Genomic DNA, 15030 nt, shown 5'->3' on the forward strand with positions numbered 1-15030 from the left:
CATCACTGATACGACCCTTTCCCATTGCAGAACCGCTCTCACTGCAACTCCCCATGCCAATGATGGCTGTAATATCGTGATATTTATCGTTACTGTCATTAAATAACTCCTGCTCCTACACCACTGCTCCATTATTACCGGACTTGTTAAGATCGCCATGGCTGTAATTACTACTATTACAGCAGTTAACATGTATTGCCCACTTTGCATGTGCCGAGAGGTACACACACATTATCTCATTTAATCCATGTAGGGCAAGCACGGGGCCACACCTCTCGCCAAACCTTAGCCGATGAAAATGCTAAGGTTGGGTTACATCCTCAACACAACCACGTGTTGGCCGCAGAGGTCCAACATCCCATCCCTTGGCCGCATATTGCAGCGGACAAGAGAATCCTGCCGAAGGAGACGGGAACCCCACCTTTCCTCTGCTCTGCCGTCCTGCCACATCTCAGGGCAATGACATCACGCAGGGCCGGCCACCCACCGGCAGCTGTCAGCAAAGCATCCGCTTAGCAGCTGTGACCTCCTGGAGTCTATACGGTACTCCCCGAAAAGTTGCTCCTGTCTTGCATTATTCATCCTCGTTAACAGCCCGACAGGAAGCTGGAGAAAAGGGAGATCTTACAGATTCACTCGGCTCAGGGCAAAACCGAGGGCTGGGATGACATCAGCATGGCTCTGCACCCCACCCACCGAGGGTGGATATAAACTCTTTGCCTGGACCGTGGGAGGTCCTGCCTGGTCCTTGGCAGGCAGAAGACCCCGGGTGTAGAATCTCAAACAGGTGTAAGCAGAATGGATCAGTGGGAAGTGCCCCGGGCTGGGAATAAGGAGCTCGAGTTCGACTAGTGCAGCTGGGACTTTTAAAGACTCCAACGGTTACCGATCTCGGCATCCTCATTTGTGAAAGAAGCCAGTGATTTTTCAAGGAGTCTGATTTATAAGCTAGTAAGTACCAGCCAAATGTGAGCAAAATTAGCCTTATCATTGTGGTGGACGCCTAATAAATATTTGTTTGCAAAAAGAGGGCACGCTCCTAGCCTTTAAACCATGACTTCCGATCCGCCCACAAGCACATTGGACGTCACCTGCCTTACTCTAAGCCAGAGAGAACGAAGAATGGAGAACATGGACAGAGTCTGTAGGGAGCCAAAGGGTTGTCTTCTCCTTCCTCCCGCCACCGTCCTCCTCCCACGTACAATCACGTGGTCTCTTCCCACCTGGGGCATGGCTCTACGTAAAGTGTCTGTTTTCCTCCCCGTCTTCGTAACCGGTCAGGAAATGCCACAAGGGCAGAGCCAATGTCTTCCCCGTCCTTCTATCCCAGAACCTAGCGCAGTGCCTGGCAAATAGCAGGTGTTCTAGTGATGCAGGCATCTAGCCAACATTTGGGGCATGTAAAAAAAAAAAATCTACCTAACAGAACATCACGAGAAAATAACAGCAAAAGACCTTGAGGACAGTATGACAGAAGCCCGTGTCAGTCACCGCAAGAGCACAGAGGAACTCGGAGACAAGAAAGTGTCTCGGAGTAGGAAACGCCCTGGTGATTTCTGGCCAGTCTGTCGCTCTCACTCTGCCCCTGGTGGCAGGCAGGCGGAATCGTTGCTTCAGGAATGCCTGCCTCTCAGGCTGCTCCCCTAAATAGGACTATTTTCTTTAACTTTTAAAAAAGTCATCTCCGCACCCAACGTGGTACTCAAAAACTCACGACCCCGAGATCCAGTTGGATGCTCCACTGACTGAGCCAGCCAGGCGCCCCCTAAATGTAACTCCTACTCTCAGCTTAACTCCTGAGAGAGAGCACTGTGAGAATCATCGGGATGTTACAAATATTCCCACCTCCCCTCCTCACAAATGTCATGGAGAATTGTACTTCACGGTGGGTGAAGCAGAAGTGGAACCGACACTTGTCTCTTTTAGAAAGAAACTTTAAAGAGCCCCCGAGTAATTTACCACACTCCCTTTCATCTACTGTGGCGATGGTCAGGAGACAAGGTGGAGCCTCAATCAGCCGGGCTTCCTGAGCAAGTTCAATGAGTGGAGATTCCCCCAACACACTGCACACATAGCGTGAGTGAGAAATCATCTTCCACTGTGCTAAGTAAGCTGAACTGTGGGGGCAGTTTGTTCCCGGAGCACAACCGACTCTATTCTGACTGGCCCGTGTTACAATGGGCAAGTCCAGTACTTGACTCCGGCAGGAGAGAGAGAGAAAAAATGCAGCCCAGTGAGATATCCCAGAGGAATGTAGGCTTCTACATGGGCACCCAGTCGGGGCGGGGGAGGGGGCAGGGAAGGGGGTACAGAGGCTGTGGAAAGACAAATCTGAGCTTTCAGGTAACCAGGGGAGCTCAGCCAGGAGAGCAAGATGTATTGTCTGTTCAGCCAAGTGAGGGGACTATGGAGGGACCCGGGCTTGAAAGGAGAAGGGACCTCAGTCTCCTTACAAACCCAGCAATTGGGAACTGGATTTGGGACCCAGTGAATTCAAGGAGCCCAGACGTATTCCAAGTTTAGAGCTCTCCTCCTGGCTAAGGCTCCCACCTGTTGAGATCATGCTGTTTAAACTTACTTTGGAATAATGTAAGACGGGGAAAAAGATAGAAGAGTTCCTCTGTGCCCTTCAAGATTGTCCCAATGTCGACGATTTATGGCCATGCCTTATCATCCATCCCCTTTCCAGACACACACGCACATAGACTTGCCACCTGAAGGACTTGAGGGGACGTTGCAGACCCAATGCCTCTTCATTGCCAAAGACTTTGGTGTGATTTCCTAAAAACGAGGACCCTGGACTATAAAAATCACAGTGTAATGACCAAAAGCAAGAAGCGTAGCATTGACACAATATTGTGATCTCATCTTCAGACCTTCCCCAAAGTCTGTCAGTTGTCCTCTTTTTTTTTTTTTAATTTCTTTTTTTTTTAACATTTATTTATTTTTGAGACAGAGGGAGACAGAGCATGAACGGGGGAGGCAAAGAGAGAGAGGGAGACACAGAATCGGAAACAGGCTCCAGGCTCTGAGCCATCAGCCCAGAGCCTGACGCGGGGCTCGAACTCACGGACTGCGAGATCGTGACCTGAGCTGAAGTTGGACGCTTAACCGACTGAGCCACCCAGGCACTCCTGTCAGTTGTCCTCTTAATGCCCTTTATCTGCCCCATCTAGGATCACATCACGCAGTTACTTGCCTCCGTGGTCTCTATTTATCTGGAAAGGTTCTATGGTCGGATATCATTTTGTCACCTGATCGAGAATGGCCTGACGAGGACATGAGTTTGGCTGGGAGGGAGAGTGGCCCAGCCACCGCCCACTGTGGGTCCTGTGGACCCCTGTGGATCGTTCCAGGAAAAAATATTGTGAAGGGTGGAGAGGAGTGAGAAAGTGAGTGACCCATTTTTAAATACATTTTATTGAAATATGAATGACTTTGAGGGGCCTGGGTGGCTCCGTCGGTTAAACATCTGAATCTCGATTGCAGCTCAGGTCACGATCTCACGGGTCATGGGTTCAAGCCCCACGGTGCGGACAGTGGAGCCTGCTAGGGATTCTCTCTCTGTCTCCATCTCTGTCTGCCACTCTCCCGTTTGCGCATGCCGGCAATCTCTCTCAAAATAATAAAATAAAAAACAAAGGATGAATGACTGCTGTACTGTTAACGATGTCTGTGTGTTATAAAAAGTGGGGTTTTATACATATTTTCCCATGGCCTGGTGAAACACTTCCAAGCACAGCAGGAACACTTTGATGAGCCCGTTCTAACGAGGGCGCACGAGGAGCAGAGGGCCCCTGAGGCAACGTGGGAACACTTTTATGTTGTCTACGACTGGCCCCTTGGGGCGCCTGGGTGGCTCAGTCCGTGGAGCGTGTGACTCTTGATTACCGCTGACAACGTGATCCCGGGGTTGTGGGGTTGGGCCCCGTGTTGGGCGCAGGGCTGAGTGTGGAGCCTGCTTGGGATTCTCTGTCTTCCTCTGCCCCTCTCCCCTACTTGTGCTCTCTCTCTGTCTCTCTGTCTCTCAAAAGACTGGCTCCTTGAGCTCAAGGTCTAAAATGGCAAGGATAGGAAGTCCCTCGGCTCCCCTGCGGCACCCCCCTGGGGGGACACACCAAATCCACATCTATCTATAGAGCAAAACTGAGGGCTGACTGAACAGCTTCTGTACCACAGAAGCTAGAGAGACCACACAGAGAACGGCAAGACAGAAAGGGGCACAGTAATGCGGGGACGCCCCCCTCCCCAGCACCGACGCGGCCAAGTGCAGTGGGGAGGGGTAGTCCTGAAGGGCCCTGAGCAGATTTATCCGCCCCAGGGGCACGGCAAAGGGCTGCAGTTTAAAAGAGCAGCTAGTATATAAAAGATCCAGCCTCCAGAAAACGGCAGGGGAGCTGCTGGGACTCTCTCCAGGTTGGAAGGACCGGGGAACACCACGGTTTCCGTCTGCCCTCCACTTTGCCACCCACGCGGGAGCAGAATCCAGGTGCCGGGGCCACTCCGCCTCCTCAGCGAGCCCACACCGGCCCCAGCTGTCCCATCAAGGCAGGTGCACCGCGGTGCACCCCAGAGGAGCCCCAGGCACCGCACCAAGGGGACACAGGCACAGGCACGCTGGGACGCTCCAGACCTGCCCCGCTTCAGCTCCAGGTGGCCTGCCAGGGCACCCCCGGCCTAGAGCACTCTGGGACCTCCTGGCTCACATCCGCTTTGGCTCCAACGGCCGCACCCATGCAGCCCCTGTGCTAAGCACCCTGGGACACCCCGGCCCGTGCCTGCCTCCATTCCGGCCGCCCCAGCAGGGCACCCTGTGAGTAACCCACACCCTGCCTTCGTTCCGGCCACCTGCACAGAGCCCCAGAACACCGCAAGCAAGTGCTGTCCTCAACTTCGGTCATCCCTCCCGACACCTGCTGCTCTGAGCACTCAGGACAACCTGGTTTCCACCCGTTCGGCTACAGCCGTCCCTTCATGGCACCCTCTGCCCAGAGAGCACCAGGACCGCCCTAGCCCGTGCCCGCTTCAGCTACAGCTGTCCTGCATGGAGCACCTGGGGACCCCAGCATACACCCCACCCCGGCTCCGGCTGCTCACCAGGACCCATCTGCACAGACGGCCCCAGGTTGCACCCATTTCAGCTATCCTGCCGGGGCGCCCTCTGTGTCGAGAGCCCCGAGATTGCCCTGGCCCGTGCCCACTTCAGCTCTGGTCAGCCCACCAGTGCAGCCCCAGCACAGCATGCCCCAGGACCCCAACCCCATACCAGACACCTATCCGGCCAGCCAGCCCGAGTCACAAGGCACACACAGTCTACGTAAGGGATGACCACACACATTCCTTCAGGTTTAGAAGTAGCTGTCGTACCTAATTCATGGAAACACACACAGCAAATCAATCAAAATGGGGAGGCAGAGGAAAATGCGCCAAATGAAAGAACAAGACAAACGCACAGAAAAGGAACTAAGTGAAGCAGAGATATGCAACATGCCTGACGACGAACTTAAACTAACGATCATAACGATGCTCGCTGGACTGGAGAGAAGACTGGAGGATCTCAGTGAGAGCTTCGACAAAGGGATAGAACATATAAAAAAGATCCAATCAGCATTGAAGAACACGGTAACTGAAATAAAAAACACACTAGAGGAAATCAACCACAGATGAGCAGATGCAGAAGAACGGCTCAGCAATCAGGAGACAGGGGAAGGGGAAGCACCTAAGCTGCAGAGCACAAAAGAAAAGAATTTCAAAATGAAGACAGGTTAAAGGACCACTGAGAAAACATCAGGCCAAGAAACATTTGCATTATAGGGGTCCGAGAAGGAGAAACGAGAGAGCAAGGGGCAAAAACAAAACAAGACAAAACAAAACAAAACCAAAGAACACCCAACCCTATTTGAAGAAAGAACAGATAGCTTCCTTAGACTGCAGAAGGAAATAGACATCCGGATTCAGGAAGCACAGTTTCCAACCAGATGAATCCAAGGAGGTCCACAATGCATCAGAATTTAAATGCCAAAGGTTAAAGATAAAGAGGGGATTTTAAAAGCTTCAAGAGAGAAGCAAAAAGTTATGTACGAGGGAAACCCCATAAAACTATTAGCTGATTTTTTCAGCAGAAATTTTGCAGGCCAGAAGGAAGTGGCATCGTATATTCAAAGAAGTGAAAGGAAAAGCCTGCAGTCAAGAATACTCTACCCACAAGATTATCATTTAGAATTAAATGAGAGAAAAAGAAAAAAAAAAGCCCAAGAGATAAAGAAGTTCATCACCACCACACCAGCCTTACAAGAAATGTTAAAGGGACTTCAAGGACATAATTAGAAGAAAACTATGAATAAAAAGATGTAAAATATGACAACATATACGTAACACATGGAGGAGGAAGTAAAAAAGGCCTTTGACAATGTGTTCGAATTCAAATGACCATCAACTCAACAGAGACTGCCATATACTTAGGATGTTCTACATGAACCTCATGGTAACCACAAACCCAAAACTTCAGTCGATAAAAAATAAAGAGCAAGAAATTCAAGCTTAACACTGCAGAAAGTCATCAGTCACAAGGTAAGAGAGCAAGAACAGAAGAAAAGCACAGAGAACTACAAAATCAACTGGCAAAGTTAAGAAAATGTCAACAGGTACATACCTATCAATAGTTACTTTAAATGTAAATGGTGTAAAAAAAAATTAAAAAAAAATAAATGTAAATGGTGTAAATGCTTCAACCAAAAGACACAGCAGGGTGAAATGGATTAAAAATAAAAAACAAACCAAATGAGACCTACCTATATTTTTCCTACAAGAGATTCACTCCAGACCCAAAGACACATACAGACTGACAATTAAAGGACAGAAAAAGGTATTCCGTGCAAAGAGAAGAGGGAAAGAAAGAAAGAAAGAAAGAGAGAGAGAGAGAGAGAGAGAGAGAGAGAGAGAGAAAGAAAGAAAGAAAGAAAGAAAGAAAGAAAGAAAGAAAGAAAGAAAGAAAGAAAGAAAGAAAGAAAGAAAACTGAGGTACCAATATCTATATGAGACAAAATAGAGTTTAAAACAAACACTGTAATAAAAGACAAAGAAGGGTACTACATAACGATAAAAAGGTCAATCCAACAAGAGGCTAAAACAATTGTATGTATCTAGGCACCCAATACTAGAGTGCCTAAATACATAAAACAAAGGAAAAATATGACAGTAATACAATAATAACAAGAGCCTTTAACACCTTTACTTACATCCAGGGATAGATCATCCAGGTAGAAAAATCAATAAGGAAACAGTTTCTTTCAATGACACATTAGACCAGATGGACATAACAGATATACACAAAACATTCCATCCCCAAACAACACATTCTTTTCAAGCGAACATTAAACATTCTCCAGAAGAGGTCACATGTTAGGCCACAAAACAAGCCTCATTAAATTTAAGAAGAGTGAACTCGTATCGTGCATATTTTCCAACCACGACAGTATGAGATTAGAAATCACGAGAAAAAAACTGGGGGAGAAAAGCGACACAACACATGAAGACTAAACAACGTGCCACTAAATAGCCAATGTGTCGATAAAGAAATCAAAGAGGAAATTAAAAATTACATTGAGACAATGAAAACATAACAGTCCAAAATCTCTGCTAAACAGTGAAACTAATTCTAAAAGGGCAATATGCAGGAATACAGACCTACTTCAGGAAACAAGCAAAAGCTCAAATAAGCCATCTAACCTTACACCTAAAGGAAATAGAAAAAGAAAATTAAACAAAACCCAAGTTTGGTAGAAGAAAATAATAAAGATTAAAGCAAAAATGAATGAAATAGAGACTAAAAACAAACAAACAGAAAAGATCAATGAAACCAAGAGCTAGTTTTTTTTGAAAGATAAACAAATTGATAACCCTTTAGCCAGATGCAAGAAAAAAAGAGAGAGGACACAAATAAATAAAACTAAAAATAAAAGAGAAGCAGTAACAACCAACATTGTAGAAACACCAAGGATTATAAGAGAATCCTAGGACAAATTATATGTCAAGAAATTGGACACTACAGAAGAAATAGATAAATTCCTCAAAACAGGCAGTCTTCCAAAACTGAATCAGGAAGAAATAGAAAATCTCAACAGATCATTACTAGTAACTCAAAAAACTCCCAACAAACAAAAGTTCAGGATCAAAGGGACTCATGGGTAATTCTACCAAACACTTAAAGAAAAATTAATACCTATTCTCTAACTATTCCAAAAAATAGAAGAGGAAGGAAAGTTTCCAAATATACTCTATGAGTCCAGGATTACCCTGATAACAAAACCAAACAAAGATACAACAAAAAAAGGAAACCTACAGGACAATATTCCTGATGAATGTAGTTCCAATAATCCTCAGCAAAATATTAGCAAGTCACATTCAACAATACATTAAAAGGATCACTCATCAAAAATCAAGTGGGATTTATTTTGGAGATGCAAGATGTTTCAATATTCAAAAATCAATCAACTAATACATCCCATTAACAAAACGAAGGATAAAAATCATAATATCACCCCAAAAGAGGTAGAAAAGGCATCTGACAGAAGTCAACATCTGTTCATGATAAATATTTTCAACAAAGTTCACAGGGAACATACCTCAACATAATAAAGACCACATATGAAAAACCCACAGCTAACCTGATACTCAATGGTGAAAAACAGACCTGTTTCTCTAAGATTAGGAACAAGACAAGGATGTCCACTTACCACTTTTATTGAACATACTACTGGGAGTCCTAGCCATAGCAATCAGACAAGAAAAAGAAAAGGTATCCAAATTGGTAAGAAAGCAAAACTATCACTATTTGCAGAGGACATGATACTATATATAAGCAACCCTACAAGCTCCACCAAGGAACTATTAGAATAAATAAATTCGGTAAAGTTGCAAGATACAAAGTTAGTACACAGAAATTGGTCGTGTTTCTACATACTAATAACAAAGTAGCATAAGGAGAAACTGAGAAAACAATTCCATTGACAATTGTGCCAAAAAGAATAAAATACCAGGAAATAAACTTAACCACGGTTGTGAAAGACCTGTATTCTGAAAACTATAAAACAGTGATGAAAGAAATAGATGATACAAAGAAGAGGATATTCCATGATCATGGATTAAAAGAGTATTTTTAAAATGTCTATACTACCCAAAGCAATCTATACATTTAATGCAATTCCTGGTAAAATACCAACAGCATTTTTTTCACAAAATTAGAATAATCTTAAGATCTTTACTGAATAATAAAAGACTCCAAACAACAAAAGCAACCTTGAGAAAGAACAAAGCTGGAGGTATCACAATCCCAAATTTTGAGATGTCCTAAAAAGCTGTGGCAATCCAAACAGTATATAAGGTACTGACACAAAAATAAACACATAGATCAATGCAAGAGAACAGATAGCCCCCAAATAAACCCATGTGTATAGGGTCAATTAATGACAATCTATGACCAAAAAGGCAAGAATATGCCATGGGAGAAGACAGTCTCTTCAATGCATGGTACTGGGAAAATTGGACAGCTACATGCAAAAGAATAAAACTGGACCCCTTTCTTACACCATGCACAAAAATAAACTCAAAATGGATTCAAGACCTAATGTGAGACCTGAAACCATGAAAATCATAGAAGAAATCATAGGCAGTAATCTCTTTGACATTGGCCTTAGCAACATTTTTGTAGACATGTCTCCTCAGGCAAGGGAAACAAAAGTCAAATTAAACTATTGGGACTATACCAAAATAAAAAGCTTCTGTGCAAGGAAGGAAACCATCAATAAAACAAAAGGGCAACCTACTAAATGGGAGAAGATATTTGCAAATGATATATCCAATAGGAGGTTAATATCCAAAATATATAAAGAACTTACACAACTCAACACCAAAAAAAAAAAAAAAAAACAAGTATCTGACTAAAACACAGGCAGAAGACCTGAATAGATGTTTTTTTTTTCAAAGAAAATATACAAATTGCCAACAGACACACGAAAAGGTGCTCAACATCACTAATCATCAGGAAAAAGCAACTCAAGCCACAATGAGGTACCACTTTATACCTGTCAGATGGCTAGAGTCAAAAGACCAAGAACAAATGTTGTTGAGGATGTGGGGAAAAGAGGGCCCTTGTGCCCTGTTAGCAGGAATGTAAATCGGTGCAGCCACTATAAAAACAGTATGGAGGTTCGTCAACGAAAAAAATTGAAAACAGAAATACCATATGATCTAGTAATTCCACTAGTGGGTAATTACCCAAAGAAAACAAAGACACTAATTCAAAAAGATAAATGCGCTCCTATGTTAACTGTAGTGTTGTTTATAATAGCCAAGATATTGAAGCAACCCAAGGGTCCATCGATGGATGGATGGATAAAGAAGATGTGAAATATGTATACAATGGAGCATTATTCAGTCACACAAAGGATGAGATCTTGCCATTTGCAATAGTATGGATGGACCTAGAGGGTATCATGCTGAGTGAAACGGGTCAGACAGAGAAAGATAAATACTGTATGATTTCACTTACATGTGGAATCTAAACAAACAAACAAAAAGCAGAAACAGACTCATATACAGGGAACAAACTGATGGTTGCCAGAGGGGAGGGGCGGGGGGGAGGGATGAGCAAAACAGGTGAAGGGGAATGGGAGATACAGGCTTTCAGTTATGGAAGGAGTAAGTCATGGGAATGAAAGACACAGCACAGGGAATGCAGTCAAGGATACTGCAGTAGAGTTGTATGGGGACAAACAGTAGCCACACTTGTAGTGAATATAGTATGAGGTATAGACTTGTCAACTCGCTAAGTTTACACCCGAAACTAACTAATGTGTGTCAAATACACTTCAATAATAAAAATACTGACTTTACCTCATGCAAAGAGGGGAAGAAAAGTCAGAAGGGAATCAGGTTTCGAGAAATGTTAACAGACTCGCGTAGAGGAGATGCTGAGTCTGAGGTGGCTGACATCTAAGTGGAGATGTCCAGGAAGTGGGTGAAAAAAATGGGTCTGTAGTTCTCACGAGAGTCCTAGGTTAGAGCAGCATACTGAATTGAAATTGCCTAACACATTTGTTTCAGTAACAACAACAAAAAAATCTCAAAAGAGTAAACATTATGGGGGCTATTCAGCAGATCAAGAAACACGACCAGTTTCTTAAACACTGAGCTCATATCTGGCATTTCCTCTATTTCTTTCTCAAACAAAATCACCATTTTTACTGCTCTGAAGGAGGAACACAGAAAACAGATGTCCTACATGTGCGTTTCACTCGGAAATTCCCAGGGTAACCATGAAAGGAGCTCTTCATGAAGTGGCGCCTTGCTACTTTCACGCATGGATCCACGGCTGCCCAGATGACAGTCCCCGTGGAGCCCAGCAAGCCCCTCCGGCTGGAATTCAGAGCCCAGCAGGCAACCCTGTTCTCTGCCAGATCCTCAATGGGAGAGCTTCTTACACCATTAACCTCCCAGGACTGCGGGGCCCAGAGCTTTCTCTCCAAGATTGACTTTATTACTAATGAGGGGAGGGTATTCTGGAAGCCAGAGTTCTTTTGTCAGATATTCAAGCATTTTCATTCACAATTTATATTAATATATTCTATATGATAAAAATCTAATTTAATAATATTTCAAGCGTCTACTGTCATATGTAGTACCTATGAGCTTTGCAAACTTTTTGAAAACAAGATTGAAATAAAATATAGGATTACAAAGTTAAGTTCCCTGTAACGTAGTATTGCTGACTTTTGTACAATAACCCCTACTTGTTTTAGCAGCTACATCAAAATCCAGAATTGCGCTTCTGTATCCTATTAAACATAAATTATGAGGTAAAATTTCAGTGCTCCATTACGATCAGCTTTTAACGCATCTCAAATGTTACATTATAAAGAAAATGCTAGGCATACCTGGGCAGCTCAGTCAAAAGTCTCTTGATTCCAGCTCAGGTCATGATCCCAGGGTCGTGGGATCAAAACCCATGTCGAGCCCCAGGTGGAGCCTGCTTGGGATTCTCCCTCTGCCCCTCCTCTGCTCACGCTCTCTCTCAAATAAGTAAATAAACATTAAAAAAAAAAATAAAATGCCAGTCAACTATACTAGAGACAGAACTTTTGCTATAGGAAATAAATAAGAAACTTCTGCTTTTGGTATAGAACAACTAGGAAATTTCAATCAATTCTTCCACTAAGGACAGGGAGAAATGATGAACAAAGTATTTTCAAAAAATACACTTGAAAGTATCATAAAACTAATGAAATAGTAAATAATTACTGGTCGGAATATCAGGAAGAATGGCATCTAAAAAGTTGAACCAGCATTTGGGAAGCCTTTCTCCTTGGGGCTTCTGCTTATTCTGGAAAGTGGAGTAGCTCCTTTTTCAAGATCATAGGACTAGGGTGACAGGGGTTGAAATCTAAAGGTTAGCAGGGGCCAAAGGCCCTTGAAAGCCCTCTGGTTCTGGGTTTGGATCCTAAAGGGTAGCCCTGAGGGGGCTGCAACTCAGCATGGAATCACCACAGTCTCAGAATTGAATATCCTCAGGCACCTGGGAGGAGAAAAAGAAATTCCATTTTGGAGTTTAGAAGACAGTATCTTCCTTACCCTCAAATTATTTCTTCACATGCATCCAGCACACCACAGAAATAACCAAACATAAGAAGCTAACTCCCAGAAAGGGGGACAAGTAGAAAAATGGAAAAAGATATACCACACAAACACTAACTTGAAGGAAGCTGAAGCCTCCCTATTACAATCAAAGTAGACTATAAGGTTTGTCAATAATACCTCCACAAAGCTAAAAAAAAAAAAACCCCACAAAAGACTTTAAGCTTAAAGGCATAACTTGAGATAGGAATGTTTTAAAGGACAAAGATTCAGAAAGACATAAGAGTTTTAAAGTTCTATGCAGTTAATAACACAGGCTCAAAATATAGAGAGCGAAATTTCTTAGACCTAAATGGCAAAATAGATCATCTTACAGGAAAATTTTTTATCAAGTTTTTACATTTTAATTCCAGTACAGTCAACATACATTGCTTTATTTTTTTTCAGGTGTACAATATAGTGATTCAACAATTCTATACGTTACTCAGTGCTCATCATGACAAGTGTACTACTTGTCACCTATTTCACCCATCACCCTGCCAACCTCTCCTCTAGTAACTATCAGTTTGTTCTCCATAATTAAGAGTCTGTTTCTTGATTTGTCTCTGTTTTCTCCTTTGCTTGTTTTGTTTCTTAAATTCCACGAGTGAAATCATGTGGTATTCGTTTTCCTCTGACTTATTTCACTTAGAATTATACTCTCTAGCTCCATCCGTGTTGTTGCAAATGTTAAGATTTCCCTCTTTTTAATGGCTGAATAATATTCCATGGCATATGTACCACATCTTTATCCATTCATCTATCAGACACTTGGGTTGATTCCGTAATTTGGCTATTGTAAATAATGCTGCAATAGATGTAAGGGTGCATAGATCTTTTCAAATTAGTGTTTTCATATTCTTTGGAGAAATACCCAGTAGCGGAATTACTGGATCATATAGTAATTCTACTTTAATTTTTGAGGAACTTCCACATTGCTTTCCACAGTGGCTGCACCAGTTTGCATTCCCACCAACAGTGCATGAGGGCTCCTTTTTCTCCACATCCTTGCTCCCTGTTCTCCTCTTACAGGAAATTTTAACATAACTCTCTCAGTAACTGGTAGAATAAGAAAAATCATCTAACTATTAACTGTAAAGATATAGTCAATTCAAACATCTTGATCAGCAAATTTGACCTCAGGGACACATGTAGAGCCCTATATTCAAAATAACTGTACAATATGTGCTTCTTTCAAGCACACCTGGAATATTTACAAAATGACCATTTACTTATTAAGATTTCACACACAAAATTGGTTTTCCAGCTTCCTTTGATCAAATTCCAGCTTCTTCAACAACTCTTGGCTCCGGTAGGGACACCTGCCACCACTGCCACCAGGGTGCCACCCGGGACACCCCACTTGTTAGGCAGGCATTTGACTAATTCACCCCTGGTCCAAAGCTACCTAGATTTCTCCTTGTAGAAAGGCAATCGTCCATCACACTCAGACTGGAAATTAATCTTTCCTAACTCAATTCAAAATTCAAAAGAAGTCTTTATTTCTATTCCAATATCTGTCTTCCTCTTTCTCCTCGTCTTTTTTTTCCAACAAAAATAAATAACAGAATTCACCAGCCACAAAGTGTTGGCAGGAAAGGCCAGGTTACTTTATCTTTTCCTGTCAGTCAAAACTTGAGTGGGTTTCTCTAAAAAGGCTCGTCCCAAATGTTCCTGTGATAAATTACTTTGGCACAAACATCTGTAGGTACAGTGAGTATTAATGATGCAAGTGAGAGATGGAAGCTGTGGCCTTGTTCTGTGTCAACTTGGCTCGGCTGTAATGATGCTTCCCAGAACCCCCTTATTGTATGCTCCTGGGTGAGGGTGGGCCACAAAGAAATCTGAAAGAGCTCTGGGAACCAGAGGCGGAACACGGCCATTCTGCTCTGAAGGTCAGAGCTCTGATTCAGCTCACACTGTGGCTGATCTTCTGGTCAACCTCACTGGTGCCGGCAGGAGCTACACCCTCAGCACCAGCTTGGATCTTCTCCTTCAGCTTCTCTAAATCCTGGAGCAGCTTCCCCATAGCCTGGGGCAGACACATGTGTGCAGGTCCAAGGCCAAGGACGCCAGCCTCTGCTACAAGTCACCTGCACTGTTAACACCGAGATGGTGAGAGACACGTAGGTCCCAGTTAGTGCCCATGGGGTCCATTTTGCCTTCATGGGTTTGGTCTGTATTTGCTCTGCCTGCTTCACATCCAGTTTTTCTTCTCCCCCACTGCCGGTCCTGCTAAGCAACCACCAGATACGAAGAGGGAACAACCTTCTAGTACATTCTTCAAAGCTCCACCAGTTACATATGGTGCAAGCCTTACAGTAAATCTATTATTTCATATCACTCTGAGTGACTGATTTC

The 15030-nt window shown here is 43.5% G+C and overlaps 1 protein-coding gene across 2 annotated transcripts in view; it reads right to left on the minus strand.

The window, feature by feature from the left end:
• GNA14 (G protein subunit alpha 14) overlaps positions 1-15030 on the minus strand; it is a 205812-nt gene that overhangs the window by 11631 nt on the left and 179151 nt on the right. The window lies entirely within an intron of this gene.

This window comes from Felis catus, chromosome D4, assembly GCF_018350175.1.
Source record: "Felis catus isolate Fca126 chromosome D4, F.catus_Fca126_mat1.0, whole genome shotgun sequence".
Lineage (NCBI taxonomy): Eukaryota > Metazoa > Chordata > Mammalia > Carnivora > Felidae > Felis > Felis catus.